The sequence below is a fragment of the Rhinolophus hipposideros genome (assembly GCF_964194185.1).
Source record: "Rhinolophus hipposideros genome assembly, chromosome: 21".
Lineage (NCBI taxonomy): Eukaryota > Metazoa > Chordata > Mammalia > Chiroptera > Rhinolophidae > Rhinolophus > Rhinolophus hipposideros.
In genome coordinates, this window is record NC_138067.1 from 27,260,810 (window position 1) to 27,276,598 (window position 15,789).

At 46.4% G+C, this 15,789-nt stretch overlaps 1 pseudogene across 1 annotated transcript in view; it reads right to left on the reverse strand.

Annotated features, from left to right (window-relative positions):
- Positions 1–15,789, reverse strand: part of LOC308489842 (polycystin-1-like protein 2) — a 74,879-nt pseudogene that overhangs the window by 28,637 nt on the left and 30,453 nt on the right. Inside the window, exons 12-19 of the transcript in view lie at positions 12,518–12,696; positions 10,260–10,388; positions 9,019–9,085; positions 8,060–8,308; positions 4,885–4,906; positions 4,556–4,747; positions 2,429–2,645; positions 633–729 (exon numbers count right to left, since the gene is read on the reverse strand). The product of the transcript in view is annotated as a polycystin-1-like protein 2 (transcript). The remainder of the gene's footprint in view (positions 1–632; positions 730–2,428; positions 2,646–4,555; positions 4,748–4,884; positions 4,907–8,059; positions 8,309–9,018; positions 9,086–10,259; positions 10,389–12,517; positions 12,697–15,789) is intronic.

Below are 15,789 nucleotides of genomic sequence, written 5' to 3' on the forward strand. Positions count from 1 at the left end.
CTATTAGAGGGTTGCTTTTGTTCTGTTTGCGTGTTTGTTTTTATAATTTTCTCATTGTCAGCACCCTCAGAAGTTTTGGTTGGGAAGTGAGAAATCAGGTTCGGGGGAGGGGTGCTGGTCAGTGGGCTCCTCTACCAGGGCTCAGCATGGTAAAACTGTTTGCAGAAGCATGTGGTCGGCTAGATTTGGGCCCCTGGCTATTGTTTGCAAGCCCTTGTCCTAGAACTCTAACTTCTAGTGATTCTTTGCAGCCTACCGCACGCTTGTTCTTTTTCGGTTTTCATTCTAAAGACCAGGGACCTGAGCCTTGGAGAAGAAAGTTGCTTGGTTGGGATTACATAGAGAATGATGGCCAATGCAGAGCATGGCTCTCAAGGCCCCTCTTCTGGAGAGGGGCTCATGCATGGCTGTCAGAGAGAAAGGTTCAGGTAGAGAAGGAACAAGATTGTGCAAGAGACATGAAGGAGTCACTTGTTTCTGGATGGTTTGGGGGTGTTCACCAATCACGGCTGACGGGGAGTGAAGCTCTGAGGCTGAGGACAGGACCACCCACCCCAGTGGCGGGGCTTCTCGGGCTTTCTCAGCCTCATTCGGTCCCAGGCCCGCCCCTGCCTCTATCTGTGCACCATTACCTGTGCTGGACAGATGTCCCGGGAGAGGTGCCAAAGGCTCCTCCTCATCTTCTACTTTCTTCAAGACCAGTGCAAAGAAGGTAGCAAACCCCAGCACCTGGAAAATACCCGCCCTGAGCCCCAAGCCCAGTGGGAAACTATTAACTCCTGGTCTGAGAGAGGGCTGGATCAGGGCCACATTTGTGCCCTGGGTATGTGAGCCACCAGCTGGGGAAGTCAGGTAGGAACCAGCTCAGCCTTTGCAGAGAGGGGCAATGGTTATGAAGGGTGAGGGCCAGGGCTTGCGTGCACCTGCTACCAACCAGGCAGAGCCTGGCAAATCCTTGAGCTCACCCTGCGTCCGTCATACCCTGGGCCTTACCACCGACTGCTCTCCTGCTGCTCGTCCTTTCTCTTCCCCCTTTGTCCCTGCAGTATGGTGAGTTGCTCCTCCCTCCTCGCTCCCCTTCTTCCTGTATTAAGCAATTCCCTTAGTTCCCTTACACTAACTCTGCATGGTAAGGGCTCCCCAAAATATGCCACTTCGGCATGTGAATTATTTTGAGCTGAGGGAATCAAGACTCTGCAAGCTCAGGAGAAACTTTTACCTCTCCCTTAAAGAATTTAAATTAGGGGCCTTGCCCATAATAGGAGTTATTACCAGAAATATCTTTTTATGACCTATTTGTAGGGCAGGGCAAGCTTTTAACTACTTCATACCTGCTCTTCTTACTGTCCTGCCATGACCTTCCTCCCCCCTTGAAACCCGAAGGTGAAGTTTTGCTCAGAATGCCATACAAGCCTCCTTTTCCCTTTCTGTCTTTGAACCTCTCCTGTATGCAGGATCCCTGACTCTCTCATGTGTGTTGGGTTCCCGTGCATATGTATGGATTAAATTTGGTTATTTTTCTCTTGCTAATCTGTCTCATGTAGATTTAATTATTAAACCAGCCAAATGAACCTTGAGGGTAAAGGAAAGTTTCTTCATCCCCCAAGCACCTGCAGTGCACAAGCATAGCAGGATTCTGTGATTTGGTTGGAAACAAAAAGGGCCCAGGACTCTGTTCTTAAAATTCTCAGACTAGGTTGGGGGAGGTGGAGGGAATTGTTGAAGTTTTCTGATAAACACTGCTTGGGGCAGGACAGGGGACCAAAGGGTAGAATGGGTGTGGAGGATTTGGTGAGTCTAATTGAGTAAGGATTCACTGAAAATGTCCCCTCCTTTCAGCAGCTCCCCTCCCCCCCAATATTCCTGCCATCTGACTCTTTCCAAGGGAAGCTATGGCCCTGAGCTCCAGGCCAGGGCTCAGTATTTCTTCCACTCTGACAGTAACTTTACTTTTCAGAAATAGGAATTGATGTACACATTTAGTGACTTGAGGATTTTATCTGAAGGTCAAGTTCCTGTAAATTGTTGGCCTATCTCACAATCAAAAGTATCTCAGAATTGAGGAAATATGGTATTATTCCTATTTACATGTGTGGCCTAGTGCAGGATGTTTATAACCTTAACTTCTTAATTTCAGGTTTTCTCATCTATAAAATGGAGGCAAGGACCTTCTTGACGGTGGTTTTGATGATGAAATGCCAGTTTCTTGGAAAACCACAAGCCTGGCCCAGAGTGAGTGTCCAAGAGTGTGGGCTGTCATGGAGATTATCTTCATTCTTGTTCCTGCCTGGGGACCTGCACAGAGGTGGTGCTCCATGTAGGTTTGTTGAATGAATTGATGATGGAGCAGCTCAAGTAAGAACAGGGCAGCTGGCAGGAGGCAAAGTGCGGGCAGAGGGTAGAAGGGCAGCCACACGGGGGTCCTGACCTTCAGGGGCTGGGTGACGAACACGCTCTCCACGAAGGAGAGCGCCACGGAGATGAGCCACTTGAGAGAGCCGGCCCGCCCACGGTGCAGGCCGCACAGCACGGTGAAGCAGGCTACCACCAGCAGCCCTCCCACCAGCATGCACCACCAGGGCCGGCCGCCAGGGGTCTTGCTCTCGGGGAGCTGCAGTGCAAAGCGGATGTCGTCAGAGTGACATCTGCCTGGCTCAAGTTAAAATGCCCCTTTCACCCCGTCAGCTGTGTAACCTTGGCCAAGCTCCTTGACCTCTCAGACCCTTAGTTTTCTCCTCTGTATCTTGTACCTGCTTCAAAGGGCTATTCCATATTCTATGCAGTATACCTATTGTAAAAAATATTGTAAACAGAGCCAGTTCAAAACGGAGTAGGAGTTGTCATCCCAGAGGAACTGCCCTGCACGTATTATTCCTTAAGCTTTTGGAATGTTAAAAAAAGGCCAAAATAACCTTTAGTCTGGGCCTAAAGCAACACTATCTTCTAAACAATGTTGTAAAGCTAACAGGGAAGCAGACATTATGAAAATTAAAGACATTCTTTAGGATTAGCATTACTATGTTAGCTTATTTGCATCTATAGAAATGCCTTCCTTAGCTGATTAATAGCCATAGAAGGAACTCCTTCCCTCTATTTCTTCTTCCCTTTCTCATAAATACCCCTTGTCTTTACCTCCTAATCAGAACGCTGTTTGGATTTCTGCCTGAATCAGTGCTTCCTGAATAGCTACTTATGGATCTCAAATAAAGGCTTGTTGCCTCTCACTTTGCTGTTTATTTTTAGGTTAACTATCTATATATTCTATTGAGGTCACATTTATTCAGTTCTTACTAGGAGCCAGTCCCCACGTGAATTGCTTTGCACAGGTTTGCTCCATTATTCCTCATGGCAGACCTAGAAGGCTGGTACTATATAATTTTTTAGAAGTTTTTATTGTGAAAATGCCTCATCATACACAAATCTGCAAACACAAGGAACCCCTATCGATTAGTTTCAATAACCATCACCTCCTTGTCATGTTTAACCTATCCCCACCCTCTTTTTTTTTTTTGGCTGGGCTATTTAAAAATAAATTCCAGATATAAAATCATCCCTAATTACTCCAGAATATTTCTCAAAATTGTCATTTTCTTACTGAATTACAGTGCCCTTGTCACATCTAACAAAATTAACCATTCCTTAATGTCATCTAATATAACCTGTTCGTATTCAAATGAAGGGGAGCAGAGGTTGCCACCCCAAAATATGCCATTTGAGGATATTGATTATGTTAGGGTGGTTATTTTTAAGAGACAGCAAACCAAGTAGAAGTTACCCTTTGCAAAAGGACATTTATACTTATAAGGCAAATCTCCACTTATAAGGTGTTTTCCTCAGTGTACCAGGAAGAGAATATCTAAATCTCTAGAGACTTATCAGTGGAGAAGGCTTAGACTTAAATCTGCATAACAACCTTACTCTTGTTAACTGTGCTTTTCCCGGTGACCTCCCATAGCTGACTCCCACCTCCAGCATCTTTTGTCTTTAGCTGAAGGTAGTATTTAAGGTGCTGACTTCTACCATTTTGGTGATTTACTCAGTTTTTCTGGGTTTCTCCAATGTATACAGGAGGTATACATGTTATCAAAAACTTAATTTGTTTCCCCCCTGCTAATCTGTCTCATGTCAATTTAATTAGACTAGCCAGAAAAACCTTGAAGGGTAGAGTAAAATTTTTTCTCCCCAACACAAACTTTCACTAGTTATCTTTAAAAATGTATTTTGTTTTAAGTTTGAATCAGGAGATAGGCATTATCATTCCCATTTTACAGATGAAGAAACTGTGGCTCAGAGAGGTTGAAGGACTTGTCCAAGCGTGCACAACTAGGAAACATCCCATTTAAAAATGATTATAAGCTGCAAAATGCTATACAAAGGGCTATAAGTGCCTTCTTGTTCAGAGCTCCGCTCCCAGAATTTGTGCAGGTATCCTGAATCACTTCTGCCTGGGGAGGTCTGGGTGAACATCCTTCCGGCATTGCCTGGGATGAGTTCTCTTCAAACGCCCCAGGCCAGGGAGGGAGGTGCCCACTCAGCACCCAGGGGAGTGGATTACCTTGTTTGTGATGGAGTTGGGGTGCCCAATTGTCCCCCGAGGCGGCACTTCAGTGTCTGCAGCTACCTGAGGGCGCAGGCAGAGCTCTGACCCTGGGGGAACTCTCTGGGCCCTACGAGCTGCGGCTCTTGCTCCACATGCTCCAGCTGAAGGTAAAGACACTGCCTGTAGACACTGTCCTTCCAAGGGTCACTCGGGCCCAGGTGTCAGACACTGCATGTTTCCTGGAGGACGAGGGAGAGAAAGTGTATCAGCTGGTGCTGACAAAGCAGACCGCCCACAATAAAAACAACAGTGTTAGTACCAGCTTTCTTGCATCAGGTACTTACTATGTGCCAAGCCACAAGAAACCTGAGGTTCAGAAAGATGGGGTAAGGAAGGTACTAGGCCCCTTTGCTTAGTTAGGATTTGAATGTTCCCCTGTTAGTGTTTTATCAAGGGCATTTTCAAAATTTCCTTATATATACATAGAGGAGAAAAGAACAGTTACTTTTCCCAATCTTGTTTTACTCTGCCCCGCCCCCCAACTTTATTTTTCTGGAGTACTTATAACTGAGTCCAAGACATAGTGTTATCTCATCTGCAAATATTTTAATGTTCACAAGATTTGAATTTGAACCCAGGTTCGTCTGGTGCCAAAGATGGTCTGTCTTAATCTTTTGTTTTTAAGTTTTTTTACTTGTGAAAAATTCTAAACTTACAAACGTGGAGAGAATGTTGAGGTGAACTTGCACATACCCATTACTCAAAATTATCAACTCATGGCCATCCGTGTTTCACCTGCACCTCACCCACTCTCTCTATGTGGATTATTTTGAAGCAAATTGCAAGCCTTATGTCATGTTACTAAATATTGTAATATGCTTCTATAGAAGATAAGATCTCTTTGTAAAAATGAAACCAGACTGTCATTATCAGTCTTTGAAATGATTAACAGTAGTCTCTTAATAGCATCAAATATCCAATCAGTGGGCAATTCCCCCCCGCCCCACATTTACTTGGGAATGTTTTCCTACAGTTGGTTTGTTCAAATTCAGTTTCCTAAAAATTTTTAAAAAGCATTCACTTCTTGTTGTTGTTTTAAAATAAAGATAATATGTACTTATTGCAAGAAAAACACAAATTTGACCATTTCCACTATTCCCTGTGCATTCTAAGGGAAACGACCTCACAGCGGAACCAGGCCTGGGTCGCCTGACCCTGAGCTGGGAGGTTGGCACCCAGGGGCATATTCTCCCGGGGCAATAAGGGCCCTGAAGCATCCCCACCCATGAACCTTATCCAGTCACCAGTGAGAAGTGAATGAGAAAATAATACATGGGTGGAGAAGGCTCATCTCAGACCAGCGGTTGGTAAAGGCCTAGGGCAACGTAGACTGCTCCTCCCTCTGACTCAAGCCTCCTCCCAAACCCTCCCAACCTGGGCCTCCCTCATTGCAGCTGCAGCTAAAGGTTCCAGCATCAACAGCCTCCCTGTTGCAAGAGTTCTAGCAATGTTTCTGAAAGATGCCGTCACTCCTAATCATAACACCACTTACTAAATACCTGCTTTGTATCGGGCTGCAGCCTACGTGCTTCATGTGTCTTATGATCTCATTGAGTCCTCGCAACAAGCCAAGGAGCTGAGTGGATCAATATTTCCATTTTATAGGGAGGAAACTAAGTCTCAGAGAAGACGAGCAACTTGTCCAAAGTTGCACAGCAGCTGCTGCTGCTGGGAGAGCCCCAGAGTCTGGCTGACTCCATAGTCCATGTCCTAGGGTCCATGCTGTGCAGCAAGCGTCCCCAGACTCAGGGCTAAGTGTGCAGTGCAGTATCAGCAGAGCCCCTTCGGGGATGACCTTCACGGGCAGTCCAAGCACGGCTCCTCAGAGCAAAACGTCTACCAGGGTGGCTGGAGTGTGGTGGTCAAGGTGAGGTGACCACGAGGTCAGCCTGGGCCTGGTCTGGAGGACCTGGAGTGCTAAAGTCAGGAGTTGGGACCTTGTCTTAAAGGCAGTGACTCAACATTCAATGTGCAAAAAAGTCACCAAAGTGACTGGTTAAAAATGCAGATTCCTGGTCTCACACCATAAAATTTAATTCACTGTATCAGAGGAGGGGCCAAGAGTTAGGAATTCAAATTCCCCATTCTATAGACTCCGCTTTTATATTCTAAATAAGGTTTGGACTTGACCAACCTTGTATGTTAAAAATGGCAGCATTCTTAACCCACACCATCCAGTATGGCAGCCATTCACCACATGTGGCTGTTTAAATTAAAATTAATTAAAATTAAAAATTTAGTTTCACATTTCAAATGCTCGACAGCTACATGTGGCCAGTGGCTGCCATATTGGACAGTGTAGCTATAGAATTGCGGGAAGTTCTAATGGACATCCTTGTCTAAATATTGGCGGCCATTGATCTGGGTGGAAGATGGACGGGAAGGGACAAACCAGAATAATGTACTATACATAGAACTTAATAAAAATGAAACTATGTTACCAAATTCTAGCTGAATATTGTTTCAAAAGGCTCTGAATTTGAGGCGTGCTATCTCTCTGCCAAACAGAGATTAACAAGTGTTAAAGACACAGTGGTACCAAACTAAGACTTTCTCCTTGAGTTAATTAGGAGGATTGGAAGAGAACGGAGGAGTAACTTTCTTACTCTGCGATTCAGTGTTTTTTGTTGTTTTTGACTGCCCTGTCCATCATTTTGTGTTCTGCGCCACACATTAGTAAATGGATCTGGTTCAACTTTGCACCCCCCAGCACTTTACAGATAAAAGAAACAGAGAACTGAAGTAACTTGTCCAAGGTCACACAGCCTATCAATGGCAGAGTCAGGACCCAGAGGTTCTTCTTCTGAATGGCCAAGACTGGCCAATGCTCTTCTTTACTATATATGGAATAAGAACGTGCCTTTTCACTCTGTGCATTCCGTAATGACCTCCTATGCTGGGGTCATCCCATGCATGTTGCACGTTTTCTATGTGTTGTATGAGACCAGCCTTTCGGACCAGGCACTGAGGAAACAGTGCAGACGAGATAGTCGGATGACTCCCACCTCACAGAGTTGCTCATGTTCCAGGAAAGACGGTGCAGACGTTAAACAACTCTTCACACAATTCATGATTTAGCAGAGAAGCTTACAGGCTAAGGGGCATGTAGCTGGAGACCCTGTTGTGGTGGGAGGCTGGGTCGCTCCCCTGAGGAGGGGATGCTTAAACCAAGACTAAGTGCTGAGTGGGGGAATGAGTAAGCAAGGAGAGGAGAAAGAATGGTCTAGATTAAAGGACCAGCAGGTGCAAAGGCCTGTATTAGGAAGGCAGCTTGGCGTCGTGAGGGGAGCAGGGAGCCTGTGTGCAGAGAGGGAGGCAGTGGCAAGTGGTTGGAGTGGAGGCCGGTAAGGGAGACCGTGGTGGGGCTTCTTGACCCCCTGATGAATAGTCGTGGCCCTCAGTCCTGTCTTCACCTGGCTCTAATATGCCTCCTCTTAGCACAGAAACATCAGGACTTACCTTTTACTTCTATAGACCCAAGAGTGAGTGTTAAAGGTTCCTCTCTCTCTTTGGCTTCCTCCCAGGACATCTGCCCTGCCATATTCTGCAGACAGATGACGTCTTCCACCAAGGCCAGCAGTTAGTCGATGTCCATCAGGTTTGCCGAGTCCCAGCCGAAGGCACCTTCAGAGCTTTAACCAGGGAACCGATGAGTCTCCACATCTCCTGCAAATCGGCCCAGGTAGGGTAAGGATACCACAATGTGAGCTACAGGGAAGGTGGGCAGCATATGGTCAAAAGCATTTGCCCTGGGGTCAGACAATCTGGGTTTGAATCCCAGCTCTGCCCACTGAGACATGATCTTGGACCATCCTGAGCTTCTATTTTGTCACCTACAAGAGGGATTTGAACTGTCGCATCCCAGGCTGTATTCCTCAAAGTGTGGTACATAGTAGGTGCTCAGTAAATGCTTATTGAGTGCATGAGTACAGTGGGAGTCCCTTCTGTGGGCTTCCAGCCTATAATCTGTAATGAAGGTATAATATTTTGTACATGGTAGGTACCCCAAAAGTGTGTGTGTGTCTGTGTGTGTATATGTAAGTGTGTGTGTATGCATGTGTATGATAAATCTTAGAAACAAATCCTACCCTCTCATCCCAACACTTCTCCAAAGAGACCCCTCCAGGGTTGAACAATACTTGGACTGTAACTCTGGGGTGTGTGGGTGGCTTGGGATTGGAGTAAAGGTGCATAAAGAGAGAGGTCAGTTGCCAACGACAGTGCTTTTCCACGTGATTGTTCTTCTCATCCAACAAATACCTGGTGAGCCTGTTCCGCATGCCCGCTCTGCTGGGCGCCAGGGTGTCATGGGAGCAATGACACAGTCTTGCCTGTAGAGAGCTCCTTGTCTTGTTTCCAGGCGTCGCACGTTTTGATACAAATGGAGGATAATACCTGCTCCTGTATTGGGCACTTACGCTGAGCCCCTCAGACTGGTGACTCAGCATGTTACCTATGTCATTTCCCGGGGCCTGCGCAGGTCCCCTTTGGAGTAGGCACATTGAGGCACATTTTTCAGAAGTGGAAGCTGAGACCTAGAGAAGCGAGAGACATATCCGAGGTCATGCCACAAGCCAGTAGCAGGCAAGTGGTCCATCCATCGCGTGTCTTTGTTATACCTTTCTCGGGGTCCACATCTCTCTGATTCAGACTTCTTCTGCCTTGGAGCCTGAGCGACTCACCGTGGCAGCTGGGAGGAATAAGTCACTTTTCAGTAAATGCACTAAAACCAGGTTTTCTTGAGCCTAACTCAAAAGCCATTTAAAGTAGAGGTCACAAACCCAAATGCCCAGGTAGATGTAAATAAGTCAAGTGAATGAGTGAAGTGGGTTGGAAGTAACACAATAAGGAGTGGTGAGGACTGCGAGCAACTGGAGAGCATGTGGCCCATACAAGAGGAAGGCTGGGTGGTACTCAGCTCCAGCAGGTGGGTACCATGCAGGAATGCTGGTTCAGCGTTTCCACACTAGCCATTTCGTGTGTGTGTGAAGTCTCTTGATTTTTAAATATTGGAAACAGACTTACAGGAGGATGGTTGAATAAGTTGTGGGCCATTCATTCGATAGAATATTATGCAACGAACTAGGAAACATTTGACCCAAACATACTGTTCTGAAGGCTGTTCGTGTTACATCATTAAAGGAAAAAGGACACCACTTTAAAAGAGATAACATAAACAACAATCTATAGTGTTGTATGTGTGTGCGTGCACACATGTGTAAATTTGTATCTGCTTTTATGTGTTTGGAGACAGATGTGGAGGGAAGTGAGTACAGCAAAGGGAGACAGGTGCTAGAGGATCCATCTAGCGTAAACTAACGTGAAGAAGCCCCAATAGACCAGACATTGAATCACTATTCAAAGCAGTCTGTTCACTCATATAAAAATGTTATTCTGTGACGTTCACAGGAAATATGGATAACTGTTTGATCCATTTTCACCACTTGAAGATCATTCTGTCTTGGAGGGTCCCTGTCCCTCCAGGGCCTTTCAGTCCCAACAAGGAAAACTGGTTGGTCGTTAATGTCACACACTCAAAGCTACCCAGTCCTGGTAGCTGAAAAGTGATTTTATTTGGCTGCACTGGATTGTGATGCAGCTTCCCTAGAGATGAAAGAACAAAATGAAGAGCATTTACTTAAAAAGAAAAAAAAAGGACCTGAATTGTTTCCTGTCCTGCTCTGCAGCCACTGCAAATACTCCAACGTCGATGTACAGCCATGAGTTGCAGAGGAAATACCACTTCCTGTCCATCACCAGGTCATGCACCAGCACCCAGCTCACGTACCTGGAGAAGGGACCCACACTTTCTTTTTTTTAAAGATTTAAAAAAAAATTTTTATTGGGGATTGGGAACAGGAATTTATTAGGGAACAGTGTGTACTTCCGGGACTTTTTTTTTTCCAAGTCAAGTTGTTGTCCTTTCAGTCTTAGCTGTGGAGGGTGCAGCTCAGCTCTAGGTTCAGTTGCAGGGGGCACAGCCCACCATCCCTAGCAGGAGTTGAACCGGCAACCTTGTGGTTGAAAGGACACCCTCCAACCAACTGAGCCATCTGGGAGCTCAGTGGCAGCTCAGCTCAAGGTGCCGTGTTCAATCTTAGTTGCAGGGGGCGCTGCCCACCATCCCTTGTGGAACTCGAGGAGTTGAACCAGCAACCTTGTGGTTGAGAGCCCACTGGCGTGTGTGGGAATAGAACCTGCAACCTTCAGACTGAGGAGCACGTACCTCCAACCCCCTGAGCCACCGGGCCGGACCGAGACACACACTTTTGAGGGCAAGGTCAGGGACCAAGACTGCTTTGGATACCACGAAGGTAACACCTTTGCAAACCTGAGCCAAGAACAAGAACTCCTGGAAAGAGAGACTTTGTATTTTGCTTCACTGTCTTGATGCCGTGATCAAAGTGCTCTGCTCAGTGGGTGAACTTGGCCTCCAGTGGGGAGTCAGCTAGGGTAGAGAGCCAGCTGTTGACGGCTGCCACGTTTTCACAGATATGCTGCAAGAGAGTACATTCTGAAACGATTAACCCCGACACAGGGCAGCAAACCCAGGTCCGGCGTCCAGATACAAGTGAAGAAAGCCAGGTTGTCCAAATGTGTGTGTTCAGGGAGGTGCAGACGTTAAGTACACAAAACCTGATCCTCGTGTGGGCTTCCACCAGAGAATGAGCCTGCCGTCTATCTTGGACTTAGGACTTCCTGGGCATCATCTAACCTGAGTTAGGACTAAGAAGCCTGGGGAAGAAATGAAATCATCTCCCCTCTGCTGGGATGTCAGATCCAGCAGCAGCCAGTTTCCCTGTTGCTTTACAGTTGATAAGATTAGTAATGATATCAGCAGCCAGTCTTTATCGAGTATTTACTGCATAGTGGGGACTATGCTAAGAAGCTCTTGACATGTATTTTCTCATTTCTGGGAGGACCGCCCTGTCAGGCATGCCAGAGCCACCTCTCTTGAGGTCACACACCCTCCAGGGAAGCTGACATCCAATGGCAGATTTATGTGGTACTTGGGCGTCAAGACCTGGGCATCTCAACCCAATTCTGCAGCGCTCTGGAGCTACCCGTGGGGTCAGCCAGGCTTTCGGGCTGCGTTCCAGCTCAACTTCTCCCTCGGCTCCTCCTGCCTCTTTCCCTCTCTTCCTATGGGCTGATCCCAGGCATTCCTTGATAAACACTCTGCATGCTCAACTTCATCTCAGAGTCTGCTTTGTGGGAACCAACTTATTGAGGCACTTAAAGTATTAATGTTTAATCCCTTCGGTAAATCAAAGACAGCAATATAAATGCTTCGCTTTTCTAAAGCTGCCAGGTGCTGATGGGTGGTCAGGCTGGAAACCACTCCTCTGAGTCACCGGTTTGGGCTCAGACTAAATGGAGAGGAGTCTTCGCTCTGAGCTTGCCAGCTGTGTGACTTTGGGCACGACACTTATCTTCCCTGAGCTTAGATTTTCCCACCTGTAAAACAAGTACTGATAATAACAGTACTCACCCCTGAGGGCATTTGTGAAGGTGACCTTAGCTTAGTGCTCAGCAGCGGCAGCTGTTCTTGCTTCTACCAGAGAATCAGCTCAGTGTCTCAGTTAGTATCTTATTGGGCAGGAGTTATCTTAACGATAGGCATCTATCCCCATTTTACAGATGGGGAAACTGGGAGCTAAAGGACAGGTTGAGGCTGCAAAAGTGCCAAGGGTGGGCCAGCACTGGACCCCAGGGCTACAATTTATAGTTTCTCTCCTAACTACTGATTCAATCTATGTGGACTGGTGGACCTCTCTGACCTTGTTTCCTTATCTGTGAAATAGGGATCCATTCCATGTGTCTTGTAGAGGCTTCTGAGGATCAGCAAAGTAGCAAATGCACCAGCTCTTGCCTGGTGCTTAGTAGGTTCTCGTGGTTTGCTCACCTATGACTCACGAGGATGGCCGGTCCCCTGAGTTGTCATGCCATAGCCGTAGGCTCCTGAGTTCCCCCAGGGGGAACAGGGTGGAAAGTAAGGAGACATGCACTCCTCCTCGCTCAAAAACCGGGATGTTAGGGTCTGACAGGTGGTGGGGCTCACTCTCTCCATCCAGGCCATATAGGGTGATAGTCACCTGAAATCCAGAGACCAGGAATGGCCAACTATACATGGTAACCAAGCCCCACTGGCTGTGTATCATTGCAAGTGTCCCAAAACCAAGGAAAACCAACAAAGCACAGCCCTTTCACCGTTTCCTCTCTTCCCGTCGTGGGCCTTCCTAAGTTATTTTTTAGCTGTATGAAGATTTGGGGCAACGCTATCTGCATTTATGTCTTCAAGATTAATTATACTCATCAAATGCTTCCTGGTGACCTTTTCAAATTTCCTATATATTTATTTGTGAGGGATGTAGAGCAGGAACTAATTTTAGGTTAATTTAGGTTTCCCCCCTAAAATTATATTCCCAGTATCTCCCGGAGGGGCTGACACTGAGACATGAATGAATGAATGCCTCCTACATTGAAAATACATATTTTGAGGTCCTGCTCCTGATCTACCAAGTAAGAGTACTGGGGACAGGGCCCAGGAATCTGTTTTTCTGAAGCTATCCAGGTGATGCTGATGGGCATGCCTGATTTCCTGAGCCCAAAACAGCTGCAGTAGATGCTACCTGTGCTCTGCTGACATCCCTCATTCTCATCACCACAGCACTCCCTGCATTCATCCAACTGCCGACAGCTGTGCCTCTTCCCCCTGAGCATTTCTTTGGTTATTAGATTGGCAGGCCAGAAGAGCCAGAGAATGAAAATGGCCCCTGCAAACTGTCTTCCACCAATGACTGATGGGATTGGTGGATAAGTACTCCCAGCGCCCTCAGCCCTCCTTTGGGATGACACTGAAGCCCACATTTCTTACTGTTTTCTAGAGCCCCCAGTGGGATTAGGTTCCCGCTGCCCAGAAGAGTAACAGGTTGATAGTGCACTCTTTTTTGTCCCCTTCCCCTCCCCGTCAGCTTTCTGCTCCCTGCTGTGGGGTGTCCTAGGATCCCCTCTCAAATCAACTATTACACTTGTTTCAGAGTCTGCTTCTGTAGCAGGGTTTCTCCACTATAGAAATTCTAGAACGGATAATTCCTTGCTCTGGGGGCTGTCCTGTGCACTGTAGGATGTTTAGCAGCATTCCTGGCCTCTACCCAGCAGATGCCAATAGCATCTCCCAAGTTGTGACAACCAAAAATGCCTCTGTCACGCGGGGCGGCCTGCGGGGTCTCAGCTCCAGCTCCCCCCATAAGAACACAGGATATGGTGAGGCCAAAAAGGAACACCCATGGAGCCATAGGTAGGGGAATCATGCCACTATATTCTCGCTGGCGGCTGGGTTGGAGACACAGGAAGCAAGAGCCACACTGTCCGCAACCCGCCGTCCTAACTGCAATCCGCTCTTGCTAGCCCCCATTTTCTGCTAACGTAGCAACAGCAGTTATATTAGTGGCCAATGGCTCACGGGTTACAGCTGACGGCCAACTAGCCACAGCTGATGGCCAGCCAATCACAGTTGATGGGCATTTACTACCTGAGCCAGCACCTTTCCACGTGAGGCTGAGAGCCTGGAAACTGCTCTCTGGGGCTCTGTCCCCATAGCCTCCAACGTTGCCAGCTGTCCTCCCGGGGCAACATCGTCCCTAGCTGAGAACCACTGTGCAAGGGGAACTCAAACTGAGACAGTATCAGGTTGAAATGTGACTGCAACTCTCCACAGAGAGAAACAGCCTGTGGATCATAGGTTTTCACTTCTCCCTGTTAAGGGCGACTCTTCAGTGTGAAACAGAACGGAGATGGATGTTTTAGTAGATGGATGAAATGGATTCCTATGTTGATTTCACAAATAGTTACTGAGCACTTACTCTGTTTTAGACAGCTGGTTGGAGACCTAAGACACAGCAATAAATAAAAATAAAAATTTTGAAGCTGAACAATAATGAATGCCAACTATATATATATATATATATATATATATATATATATATATGTATGTATGTATGTATATATATGTATGTATATACCTACAAGAAGCGGAGTACAGCATTAGGAATAGAGAGTGGAAATGTAATGGCTCTGTGCGATGTCAGAGGGATAGTGGATGGGGGGTGGGGGGTTCACACAGTGTGAGGGATATAAATGATAAACGTCTAAGTATTACTTTGTCTTGTGCACCTGAAACTAATAAAAAAAATTTCAGTTAAAAAATAAAACAAATATATACATAAATAAAAATAAGATTGAAAAATAAAAACTAAACAGATACGTGCCCGGATCTAATGAAGCCTAATGCCATTTTTGAAAAAACCATGGAGCTTTTTCCAGGACAATACTCCAGTGGTTCTCAAACTGTGTTCCCTGGAGCCCTCAGTTTCAGTAAAGGAACGTTGGAGGCTACTGCAAAAGATAATGTGTTCTGAGGAGGGCTGTGGTGCAGGGCAGACTTAACTAAAGATTCTGAGACATTACAGAGACAACCCCCTCTGTGCTCCACAGCTAATGTTCAAGGATTTCAAAGAATCCATAAATAAGTGAAACAGTCTCTACTACCTCTAGTCAGCCTGTTCAAGGACAGATGGCTCAGCCTGACCTCTTAGCTATGGGCCAGCAAATCAGTTTACCTAAAAAACGTAATTCAAAACTCATTGTTTTCAAATGGTTGGCATGTTTTCTCTTTTCTTTCTCCCCTCTCTCTTATAAATTCTGTCTTCCCTTTATGCATTGATAACAGTTTACTGACTGTTCTTCATATGTGAGCAGATTTGCAGGCAGGTAACCAACTGCAGTAACTTTCTGAGTTATTATTTGGCAGGGATAAGAGAGACGCCCCGTGGCACTATGCTAGAGCCCACCTCTCCCTAACCTACTCCTCATTTATCTTTTTTTTTTTTTTTTAAGATTTTATTGGGGAAGGGGAACAGGACTTTTTTTTTTATTGGAGAGCAGTGTGTACTTCCAGGACTTTTTTTCCAAGTCAAGTTGTTGTCCTTTCAATCTTAGTTGTGGAGGGTTCAACTCAGCTCCAGGTCCAGTTGCCGTTGTTAGTTGCAGGGGGCACAGCCCACCATCCCTTGTGGGAGTCGAACCAGCAACCTTCTGGTTGAGAGGACGCGCTCCAACCAACTGAGCCATCCGGGAGCTCAGCGGCAGCTCAGCTCAAGGTGCCGTGTTCAATCTTTAGTTGCAGG